Source organism: Boleophthalmus pectinirostris, unplaced genomic scaffold (genome assembly GCF_026225935.1).
Source record: "Boleophthalmus pectinirostris isolate CB_2022bp ecotype Guang Dong unplaced genomic scaffold, ASM2622593v1 HiC_scaffold_16, whole genome shotgun sequence".
Classification (NCBI taxonomy): domain Eukaryota; kingdom Metazoa; phylum Chordata; class Actinopteri; order Gobiiformes; family Gobiidae; genus Boleophthalmus; species Boleophthalmus pectinirostris.
The window spans coordinates 8,534,095-8,546,594 of NW_026571095.1; the positions used below are offsets into that span (position 1 = coordinate 8,534,095).

A 12,500-nucleotide genomic window follows, 5' to 3' on the forward strand; every position below is an offset into this window, starting at 1 on the left:
TCAAACATACCAATAAACTACATTAAGTAACAGAAATAGTAAAAGTAAGTTTGCAATACAAGGATGGCATGATCTCAGCATTAGGTGAGTGTGGACCGGTGTTGGTGGTAAGCCTCCACACCACGTCAAGGTCCCGGTCCTCGTGGAGGAAAAGCATGGCATTGGCATGGTTATAGCTCAAGCATCATTGCATAGAAGGGGAGCATCGCATTTCTTATGTTATCAATGTCAATGACAGCAGACAGTAGAACGCGTGTGTATCACAGCACACAATAGTACGCGTGTATCACAGCAGACAGTAGAATAGGTGTAAAAGTCATCATTGCATTTCTTATCTTATCAATGTTGATCACAGCAGACAATAGTTTGTGTGTGTCACAGCAGACAGTAGTTTGTGTATCACAGCAGACAGTAGTTTGTGTGTGTCACAGCAGACAGTAGTTTGTGTATCACAGCAGACAGTAGTTTGTGTGTGTCACAGCAGACAGTAGTTTGTGTGTGTCACAGCAGACAGTAGTTTGTGTATCACAGCAGACAGTAGTTTGTATGTGTCACAGCAGACAGTAGTTTGTGTGTGTCACAGCAGACAGTAGTTTGTGTGTGTCACAGCAGACAGTAGTTTGCGTGTGTCACAGCAGACAGTAGAATGCGTGTAAAACTCATTGCATTTCTTATCTTATTGTTAATCACAGTAGACAGTAAAATTCATTACATAGAAGGAAGGGGGCATGACATTTCTTGTCAATGTCAGTGAAAATTGTGACTCACTACATACATCCAGGTGAGTGTGTGGACCGGTGTTGGTGGTAAGCCTCCACACCACGTCAAGGTCCCGGTCCTGGTGGAGGGGAACTATTTACACACACAAACAACAAAAAACAAACTATTCACACCATCTGCCCCAGCAGGAAGGTGTGAGCAATTCCTGCTTCTCTCTCTGCCAGTCTTCCTTCCGCGAGCACACGTATGTCCGTCCCTGGCGAAAGTGTCCGGTCTCTTTCCGCCAAGGCCGCCGAGGCAGCAGGCGGACCGTGCGCTCCCTCACCCTCTGCTGGGGCAGTGAGAGGTCCGGGAGAGGCACTGTGGCCCGGGAAGAAGGTACTGCTGCAGCTGTGGCAGCTGCTGGTGGTGCGGCCAGGACAACAAACACAGGTGGTGCCGGTGCCAGTGGCAAAAGCGGTTGCCTTCCTGGTGCTGCCTGGCCAGCGTGTGCTGCCGCTGGTGGACCCACCCTGTGCACCAGCACTGGTGACCCCGCTGGTGGAGGTAGAGGTGGCAGCCTGGTGCTGTCGGTGCTGCTGGTGTTGCCGGTTGGAGTCCACCTGCTGCAGCGCCTGGTCCCGGTGCCAACAGAAGCCTCTCCTTCTCTCGCAGGGTTGCTGTGTACCTACAAACACAAAACATAATTCAAGGACAGAATTTGGTTAGGTATCCAACAGTGGTGTAGTAGTTGAGATTGACAGTAGGTGTGGCTACAAATATCAAACCTACCACTGCGAGAGCATCCTCTGGTTAATCTCGGCCAGCTGGATTGGCGCCCGAGCCATCAACCTCTGGCTGCCCAGCACAAGGTTGCGGATATGGTGGTACTACTACAGTGATCAGGCGCCGTAAGGTGCAGCAAGTGGTGCCTGATCAAATGCGTCCCTTATTGGATAAGCAACGTAGGGAGCAGAGAAAAATCAGAAAACAGTGGAAGCCAGGATTGTATCCTGATCTGGAGGACGTGCGTAGAGGCTATTAAGATTAGGGAGGTGGCCAGGCCCTGGGCATAAGGGCAATGAGATGGTCGTTAGACGACGCCCGCCCTCATGTGCCGGTGGAACTGCACTGGCGAAACTCAATTACCGCTGTAGACACTTATTCAGGCGTAGTTGTAGTACACCCGTGTAAATTTGCTAACCAAAACTCGACGTTTAAATGTTTGCAATTGATTGAACAGTATATCATGTGCCATATCATCCCCAAGCGGCTGGTTTGATTGAGAGAATGAATGGGTTGTTGAAAGGAATCTTGAAAAAACTGTCAGTTGATAACTCACTGTACACATCCTCCCCAGATCGGGACTGTCCCTTAAAGGCGTAACCGTTCTGGCAGGAGTAATTGATAGTGATTATCAAGGAGAAATTGGAGTAGTATTGCAAAATATTAAATCTGAACCATTTGTAATTAATAAAGGAGACAAAATTGCTCAGTTGTTAATAAAACCTTGTGACATGTCCACTCCAGTTGAAATCCAACCTCCCACGCACTTGACAGGGCAGGGAGAGGGAGGATTTGGCTCAACTGATAAGACTGGGGCTAAAGTATGGGTAAAACAGCCTCAGGGGCCTCCTAAAGCGGCAGAAATTATAGCCCAAGGTAATGACAAAATAGTTACCGTAATGTACCCAGGATAAGAACACTGGGTAAATGTGCCTGGGGACAAATGCTACCCCAGGCAATAGGTTAACATGTTCTGAAGTGCTTTATGTTAACAGGGATGCTCTGGTGGACCCTGTTGATTGGCAGACGACCAGCACGTGGCTGCCCACCCCGGCGGAGGTATGGCCCTCCTCGGACACTGTGGTGCAGGCTCATGGGTCATGTGCCTGGGTGACATCGCTGCATGGCTGGGATGGCTATGATCCCATGCGTTAAAGGAGAAGTAATGGGACATCAATTGCATCAAATTAAAGAATTTCGATTTGGCTGGAAAAATGCCACCCTGATAAGGATACAAGATAACTTCACCTGCGAGGCGAACCGTGCGTGTATCACCACCCGAGTACGGACTAACTGCACGCTATTCAGTTATCGACAAAGAGGTCATGTGATACCAGTCGTAAGCCCGGACTGCATAATACATATCTCCAGCAATGTATCGTTGTGTTTATACAATCTGACTGTAAGACAATGTGTGGAGCGGCATAACGGCACTGAATGGAACATAACCGTATCTGAATCTGACATGGCGGTCTGGTTGGTCAATGCTTCCGCCATTGCGAACAGAACAATGTATGGGATGAAAATAGAAGTGGTGCCAGCCACTTCTCGACCGGACCCAGCACAAGTAGTGCCGATTCCCGGCACCTGCCAACCTTTGGTAACTGGATTGACTAAAACTAAAGTACACTGGAAGGTTAACTTTCCACCCTTTCCACCATGCCCTCGTCAAAAGCGGGTCTGGTACGATACCATTTTGGGAGGGTCAGGAACGTTATTGGGATTAAGCAACATGGTTGATGGACAGATCACTACTAGTAAGCTATACTACACTGGACAATCAACATCGGCGGGACTTGATTTGGTGGCACAATGGATGCCCACCGCACTAAAAGGACAGCAACAGAATGTTCGATTATGGAAAGAAATGTCTAAAATAGATTGGAATAAATGGAATACTACTGATGAGGTGTTTAAAAACATAACACAGTTACTAAACTGGACTATATGCTCAATACAACATGTTAATGCCCTTATGCAACGTGAACGGATGCAGCGTGTTTTAACTTCTGATAATTATCATGAATGGCGACAGCAATGGAACATCTTTAATAGTTTGTGGTTACATTTATATTCGGCACGAACAAAATGTAATGATACCATGTGTTATGGTAAATATGATATGTATAACGTAACTCACCCACATCTGATATGCAAATTCCACGTGTTACCTGTTATCGTTCACGGTGCGTATTGGGTATTAAGAGTTAAAGGGGAGTGGCCTGACGCAGCTAAAAATGTGACTTATGATTTAACAGGATGTGATGAAACGGACAATGCATTGTCTTTAAAAAGAATCCAAGAAGTTAAAGTATATAAGAAGACAAAATGAACATCTTTTGCTTATTACAGGAAGTAATTTCAAAACTTCTCATCTGTGGCACTGTGCTTAAACTGACCCAACCATCCCCATAGTTTTACAGCTGTGTTTTTTTTTAATGTCTCAAAAAATACTCTTGTCTAGTGATTTAGTCAGTAATGTTCGTTTATTTGATCATGTTTTTTTCTGACTTTGCTTTTAGTCTGGTTCCTTATATACTTTTGTGGGAATTTTGGGGGGATTTGCTAAAGTATATATATTTGGAAAGGTTATAATATATGGAGTCAGAATATCAATGTTTGCATTTGCCCAGATGTCATTGTGGCGGCCATATTGAATTTTAAAAAAATGGCCGCCTAAAACTCTTTTTGAAATATCTCAGCCTCTGAATAAGTTGAAACGTCAATTTTAACTGCTAAACCCACATTTTCAGGTTCAGGGAATTAAATGGTGCTAGTTACAAAGTTGTAAGACCTACCCACATTAACCCTTAGATGCATAAAAAAAATGACCCGGTTTGGTTGTTTTCTTGCAATTTCACTGTAATATTTGTATGTAATACTCCATGTTCCTCCAAAAATATGTTTTTATTTTTTTTATTATCCTGTTGAAATACATCAACATCATGGGTAAGACAAACTATAAACATCACATGCAGTTGGTCTGATAACTCAGAGTTTAAAAGTAGCTAACATAAAATGTGTATGTTGGATGTTATACACACATTTAGACACAATATGATTACTCAACCTTTTTTATTAGACATTTCCTATACATCATCATCACTTTCATACAAGCATAGACCGTATATATGAGTGAACAGCTCTAACGCTGTAGCTGCCGAGTGCCAAATAGGAAGTTCTCCAGGAGGCTCTTCCGGCTCCTTTTGACTCTGGCTCCAATAGACTTACATTAGGATCTTGTGGCTCCTCTCTGTACCTGCTGCAGTGAGCCTCGACATTTTGGTCTTAAAATGTTTGTATGAACTCGCTCGACATGATCCAGAATTAATTTTTTTGTTGTTGTTGTTGCTATTTTGTCTGTTAAAAAAGCCTATTCATAATTGTGGCGAGGCTCTATTAAAAACTTAGGCAAGATCGAGATTCCAAGTGCAGGTGGTTTATTGTGCCAGTGTCCAAAGTGCAAAAATCCCCAAAACAGTGCAAAATATTTACAGTGAGCAAAACAGTCCAAAAAGTATTTACAGTGAAGAAACAGGGTCAAGTTCAGCTTTAACTGTCCCCTTTAAGATTCTGGTACAGCGCACCGACGTTACCTGCTCTGTAACTGGTGGCAGACTGATTAACAGCCAGGAACGGCTCCCCTTTATACTCCCCTGGCTCCTTCCACTGAGCAATACATCAAAATCATTCTAGAGACAAACAATTTCACAATAAACCTACCTTGTCTATGCTACGTTGAGCACACAGTAATAATATACATTTAATGTCAGAAATAATAGCTGAAAAACATGAAGAAAATCGTATTACATAACGCGCGTCACATGGTCAGCACCACGGTGCAAACAGCGCCTATTTCAACCAACAGGAAATAGTGGCTCGGGTTGGCAGAGGCGCGCCGCATCGGAGGAGAGAGAGAGACGGCGTCATCAGACAGGTAAGAGACAAGTATGAAATAACTTACTCTAACGCGCCCAAGTGTGCACCCTTGGCGAATTAGTAATGGAGGAAAGAGGGGAAAAGGCGATAATAGTGAATACGGCGCGAATGAATGAAACAGCGGGGAAACGGGGAATGAACTCCTGTGTGCGGGATGACTCAGCGTGTGTGTGCGCGGGCATGCCAGTGCAGACCGCAGTTACGTGTAGGGGGGAAAACGCCACCTAAAATCATAGACGGACTGGCTCCGTCACAATAATATAGAGTCTGGCTCCAGATTCGCTCCTGTAACCGTGAACATCACGAGCCTCATTTGAGTGGTATTGAACTCTGTGGGTCACACTCACTTAGGGTGTTTTCACACCGACAGTATTTGGTGCGCACCAAACGGTCCATTCGAACCAAAAGTGGTTAGTTCGGTTCGTTTGCGTTGGTGTGAAAGCGTCAATCGGACTCGGACCCGAACCAAATCAAGCGGACCGAGACCGCAAAAAAGAGGTGGTTTCGGTTCACTTGAATCCGCACCAAATGACCAACTTTGGTGCAGTTCCTCTGGTGTGAACGCGAACCTGGGTCCAAACCATAGACAGTATGGACAAATGGACTATTCGAAATGCATCATGGGAGGGACACGCGTCTCCTCTGCCTGAAATGATGCGCTGTACGACTCCAGCGCAGTAACAGATTGTTGTCCAGACGCAGCCGCGATTCATTTTCAAATTATTTTACCAACAATGGCCAATACAGAGAATGTAACACACGAAGATCAGAGCAAGATCAGTGTGCGAACGTGTGGCTCCAGAGTGAGTCAAAATTGGCGGTGCGCACCCCTGTTCGGGACCTACACACATAGAGACGACCCGGTGTTCCCCATGATCACACAGCAACCAACATTTGTTATTTTAGGCTTTAATTAACCAAATAATTTCATGGCAATAGGCAATCGCCCATTCAATTGATACAATTTAAAAAAGTCCCTGTTTTTAGCCTAGTGTGAGAAATACAGTCGGGACTAGATCCAAACCAGAGTCCCGAACCAGCGGGGACAGCTCCACTTCAGGCCGGGCTCAGAGGAGCTGGAGCGGGGAGCCTCGACCTGAGGAAGCGCTTTCCCCGGGAAGAACCAAATGCGCGGAGGACGGACGCTCAGAACAACATATAACAAACCAAACTGGACTCACGCTTCTGTCCGGATGCTGTACCACCTTGGAACCAGCCGCGGTTCTTGAGCGCGGAGAACCGGAGCAGCGCGCCGGAGCGCATTCTTGCTTTTCCCGCACGGAAACAGCGCGCAGACGACTGAACGTACCCGCTCGGACTCAGTCCATCAAGCACTGGTCTTGCTCGCCACCGTTTGGAACCAGCACATGGAGGACAGAGCCTCCGGACCATCTGACCAACGCGCTTGTAACAGAAGACCAAGGACCAGACCCCAGCCCCGTCCTGAGGAGCTGCGCGCTACTGTGAGCACTGTTGGCTGCTGCTGTTACCCGAACTCTGGGCTGATGCGGTGAGTTTGTACAAAGTTCTACATGTTGCTGTTTTATGAGTTCATGGTGATAATTTGAGATGAGGATGGCCCGTGGTATTAACAGGAACATCGGTGTTGATAACTGGAGTATCGCTGTTTTACCGGGGAAACAGAGACACGTCAATCGAACCAGTTTTGGTTCGTTTGCCGGTGTGAAAGCGGACCACACTGGAGTGTATTTGCTACATAATAACAATTTTATTGCCTGGTGCGGACCAAATAATCGAACTAGCGGTGTGAAAACGACCTTAGTCCACTTCTTTTATACAGTCTATGCATACAACATGGCTTGGGAATCATCATCATTCTGGCACTGGCTGCTGCACTGACACATGTTGGTACAGGCTAAATCTTTAGTTTCTGGTGTGCAGTTCTGCAGTCGCCTTTGTACTTGGGTATGGTGAACTGTGGACCTGGACCCTGAGCTTTCACAAGGACCAACTTCTGCTATCATGACATCATTTATTTAAAGAAAACGAAATTAAGCAAATTGCACATGCACTTATTTCATCCGCTTATCTGGGGCTGGGTCGAGGGGGCAGCAGTCTGAGCAGGGTCTCCCAGACTTCCTTCTCCACACACACTTCCTCCAACTCTTCCTGGGGGACCCCGAGGTGTTCCCAGGCCAGCCGAGAGACATAGGCTGTGTCCCAATTCAAAGGGCTGCAGCCTCCGAAGGCTGCGAAGGCTGCGAAGGCTGCGAAGGCTGCGAAGGCTGCGAAGGCTGCGAAGGCTGCGAAGGCTGCGAAGGCTGCGAAGGCTGCGAAGGCTGCGAAGGCTGGGTCCTTCGTCGGCCACGAAGGCTGCAGCCCTTGAATTGGCCTCCGTGGACCGCCAGGCCGTGCGGAAATGGGACAGGTCTAGACCTCTCAGCTGCTCCCCCGTTGCCTAGCAACCGAGGGACGCTGCTAGAGCTAATGCTAACATGCCCCGCGCAGATTACGCACACGGATCAGTAAAAAGAACACACACAGGTCATCAAACTGTCGGATTTTGTGACCAAATTATTTTAATAATTCGCATCCAAATCTTATGGCCAAAAACGAAAATGTATGTTTAACTTTTGCAAAACAAGACGGCTATATTTAAGGGATACATCTTAAATAGACTAAATTATCTTAAAGTTTACAAAAACTATGATGAGATATGCATTACTAAATATTATCATTATTAAGGATTTGTAAAGAAAGAAAGACATCTCTCCTGAGAAAAGCTGGTTTATTAAACAATCCAAGGAACTTCTGGAAATACTTTATCATAATATGAAGTGAAATATTAAACCCATTACACACACTCTGCATTAACAGGTTAGTACAAACAGCTGTATGTCAGTAAATCTCATTGTGTTCCCTTTTTGAAGCAAGTGACAATCAAAAATGAACAAAATATCTTGGTCAAATATGATCATGTGGAATACCACTACTTATCTGCAGTACAATAGTACATTCTTATAGTACATGTAATAGTTACTATCAAAAGAGACATCAAATAAACGGCACATTTCACCATAAATCAAATGTCAGTACAGACTGAAAAACATTCAGAAAAACTTATGAACAGATGTTTTCATTTCTGTCTCACACACTTGTTCAGATCATGAGACTCTGGACCTCCTCAGAGACTCTGGACATGGACATTGGAGACATGGACAGTGGACTTGGACCACTCAGTCTGATGTGTCTCTCGTCTTCTGGAGGAGGAAGAGCAGAATGGGCGTTAGGTCTGATTGATTCAAAGTTCTGTCCTGCAGAGTGAAAACCTGTAATGACACACACATTAAGAAAACTACAACACTATTAGAGGAAAATAAGTTTCACAGAGCATGCAGCCCCAAAGAACACCTGGACTCCCCCCGCACTATTTACATTTATTATTACTTATTTATATGCAAGGGAGTGAGAAAAACAATTCTTTATATGTTTTTCGTATGAAGAATTCACAAACAATTTTAATGTTGAACTTAAACTTTGATGTAGATTCAGATTCAAAGGCAGTTTATATCTGAAACACTTAAATGAATAGAAGAATCCCACACATTTGAGAAATGTGTATTTTCACAATTTAAATCATAATTTCAACATGAGCATGATTCATTTGCAGCTCTTATTATTAGTAGAATTTATTATTAGTAGAGATCCAGGATGCCTGCGAAGGAAACTCATTTTGAGTGCTTGTATCCGCGATCTCTTCCTTTTGGTCATTACCCAGAGCTCATGACCATAGGTGAAGGTAGATTGACTGGTAAATCGAGAGCTTTACCTTTTGGCTCAGCTTGCTCTTCACCACAACGGTTCGACACAGAGACCGAATCACGGTAGACGCTGCACCGATCCATCTGTCAATCTCACGCTCCATCCTCTCCTCACTCGTGAACAAGACCTCGAGATACTTGAACTCCTCCACTTGAGGCAGGGACTCTCCACCTACCCGGAGACGCCTTTTTCTGGTTGAGAACCAGGGCCTCGGATTTAGAAGAGTTGATCTTCATCCCAGCCACTTCACATCGGCTGCAAACCGCCCCAGTGCTGCAGGTCCTGGTTTGACAAAGCCTTCAGGACAACATCATTTGCGAACAGCAGAGATGATACTATGGTCCCCAAACCGGACCCCCTCTGGCCCCTGACTGCATCTAGAAATTCTGTCGATAAATACAATGAACAGAATCGGAGGCCGGGGAGGCCCTGGGGAGTCTAACATGCAACGGGAACAGGTCTGACTTACTGCTGGCAATGAGAACACAGCTTCTGCTCCGGTCATACAGGGACCAGAGAGTCCTTAGCAAAGGGCCCCGGACCCCATACTCCCAGAGCACCCCCCAGGACACCACGAGGGACATGGTTGAATGCCTTCTCCAAGTCCACAAAGCACATGTGGACTGGTTGGGCAAACTCCCATGAACCCTCGAGCACCTGATGTAGAGTATAGAGCTGGTCCAGTGTTCCACGACCAGGACAAAAACCACGGTCGGATTCTCCTCTCCAGTCCCTGGCATAGACCTTACTGGGGAGGCTTAGGAGTGTGATTCCCCTGTAGTTGGAACACACCCTCCGGTCCCCCTTCTTTCACAGAGGGACCACCACCCCGGTTTGCCAGTCCAGAGATACTCACTGCAGCAGTTAAAGAGAGAGGAGCCACAAGATCCTAATGTAAGTCAGAGCCAGAGTCAGAAGGAGCTGGAAGCAGCTTAGCAGTTAAAATCAACATTTCAACTTATTCAGAGGCTGAGATATTCCAAAAAGAGTTTTTTGGCGGCAAATATTTAAAATCCAATATGACTGCCGTAATGACTTCTGGGCAAATGCAAACATTGATTTTCTGACTACATATAATATAACCTTTCCAAAAATATATAGTTTAGCAAATGCCCAAAATATTCCCACTAAGAATAATGAGAATAAGAGAGATGAGAATAAGGAACCGGACTATTTGTTAAAGATTAAACAATTTTGTGAACAGTTAAGGGGAAACAAGGGGAAACAAACTCCTCTGTCCCCAGATTAGACCCACAGCATTGTTAGTTTTATTTTTTTCTCCTCTACAAAAATAAATACGTTTGCAACTCACAGTTAGATGACCCGAAATGTTACTTTTTTTTTTCTGCTATACTTAGCAATTGTCAACTGCAGCTGTTACAGGGAAGCTCTGGCCACAAACATACTGCAAACTTAGTATTGGACAAAGTGATATGTAAGGGCAGGAGCTGTTGAAAATAAGCTAAAGACGTAAGAAAGAAAGCCCTGTCCTGAACTGTCATGTCTAAGCAATTTTCACTAAAAACTTAAACTATAAAGATTAGGTGGATATGTCAGCTGACAGTTTAGCAAACACATAGCCATTGTTTATCTGGTCAGGGTTTTGTCTCCCTGCTTCTTGCTCATGGTTGAGGATTAAACCATCTGGCACAAGGGAAGGAGGAAACACACGGACAGAACAAATAGAGGGAGAGAGGAGTGACAGCTCAGGCCATGGTCTACACACTAGAAATATAAATAAAACATTCAATTTTAGATTTGGTAAAATTAACATATCGGACTTAGATATCTGCTTTCTATGATCAGAACCACTAAATAATCTGCTTAAGACATAGAAGGAGATAAGACTAATGTTTAAGGTAGTAAGAGGTATAGGGGAATTAGCTCAAATGGTAGAGCGCTCGCTTAGCATGCGAGAGGTAGCGGGATCGATGCCCGCATTCTCCAAGTTTATTTTATCATGCATCTTGTCAATATGGTATTGTTATATACATATGAGAACTTTGGTTGCACTTTATCCTTAAGTAGTAAAAGACAAGAAAGTCCATATCCTTTTTATTTTGACAGCTATTTTGACAGCTATTTCGACTCTCCCGCACTGGCACATCCTGTCACTTCAGCTATGGCAAACTAACTTTAATACTACAACTAATATTAGTAAAACTAATACTAAAACTACTAGCTGGTGTATTTACGGGGCTAATTAGATAGCATTTGGGACACTACATCATGCTACATTAACTACATTCAATATTAGAATGTCAGTAACACTACATAGGTGACACTGAAGCCCATGCTGAGCTTCACAGCATGCCCTGGTTGTGCTACGACCCCATCCATTTCTAGAATAAACACATATATAGTCTTAACAAAAATATAGTTTAGCACATTGATACTACATATATTTAATATTTCTTCAGGTAGGTTTCAATAAGATTTGTCCATGAGATTTCTTTCTACTGTGTGTTATTATTTAATTACATTTATTTGTAGATATTATAAATATAATGGAAGGTGATAAATAACCATCAAAAATTATTTGATAAATAATTTCACTCTAAATAGAAATAATTAAATAACAAACCTATGCTTCATCATGCATTTAGACATATATATTTATAATTATTATACAGTACATATATAGTATGGCGGCCATCTTGAAAAATGGCATCTTGGATATTTGTGGTGACTTACGGGCTTTTCTTAAAGCCCATGTTATTATCTATCTCCACTCCAAATTTGATGCTTGTACCACAAATTGAACGATTATTTCAACTACCAGCTCCACTACACAGACTAATGCTAATTATATTATTATTATTAAATAATACCAAATGGTCTGTCTACTTCCTTTTAGAGCTTTTTCAATGGTTATGCTGCAGACATGTATTTTCATATTAAATCATTACACCAGTCGCATTTCAGCCATCACTTGTTAGCCAGAGCTGAGGCTCAGCCCGGCGCAGTCCTTTCATCTGTGATCACACAACAGTCTACGAGGGCTCAGCTTTGGGCCAGTGCGGACAAACAGTCCTGGTTTAATTCTGATTTAGTCCTAGTTTAGCACCCCAGCGCTCCTTACTTCTTCTCCGTGCACAGCGCACCCCACTCTTCTCACTTCTCCATGCACAAAATCTTCACGGCTCTTTATACTACATTATATACTACACTTACGAAGCCCTTGGTGTGAAATGCACGGACCGCCACTGCTATAAACCGGCCACGGTGCCTGCTTACAGACATATAGTATTGGTGGAAAAAGTGGCCGACTTAATTCAGATCTTGACATTAGG

At 44.1% G+C, this 12,500-nt stretch overlaps 1 non-coding gene across 1 annotated transcript; it reads left to right on the plus strand.

Annotated features, from left to right (window-relative positions):
• Window positions 1-11,081: 11,081 nt before the first annotated feature.
• Window positions 11,082-11,154, plus strand: trnaa-agc (transfer RNA alanine (anticodon AGC)). The gene has a single exon. It is a non-coding gene; the product is annotated as a tRNA-Ala (tRNA).
• The last annotated feature ends 1,346 nt before the right edge of the window (window positions 11,155-12,500 follow it).